We start from the raw sequence: 394 nt of genomic DNA, 5'->3' as shown, positions 1-394 counted from the left end.
CTTCAACATTTTTAGCATGTGGCCTTTTGGAGCCTGGAGTACAGAATCTCCCTCCTGGAACTGATTCTCCAGCTGACAGCTGGTGATCTACACAAGAGGGAACTTCAGCCGGACCTGACAGGCAGGAGCCTGTTATAGTGCCAATCTGTTGGGGGAGAGGAAGTCTCCAAGTTTTATGGAAAGCTACCTTCTTTCTGGCTGCGGAGGCCTAACAACTTAGGTGCAAATCAGAAGTGAACATAAATCCCAGTGGAAGGAGGATCCTCTCATGCAGTTGCCTTCTCTGACAGTTACATAAAGCCTGAAGGGAATACCTGTCCAGGTAATACCGGAAGAGAAAAGCACCAGGACATAAACATTGCTTTTATAGATCCAGCAGGAGGCCTGAGCCCGA

This window comes from Sciurus vulgaris (genome assembly GCF_902686455.1).
Source record: "Sciurus vulgaris genome assembly, chromosome: 4".
In the NCBI taxonomy this organism is placed as follows: domain Eukaryota; kingdom Metazoa; phylum Chordata; class Mammalia; order Rodentia; family Sciuridae; genus Sciurus; species Sciurus vulgaris.
Note: the sequence above shows the minus strand (reverse complement) of the source record.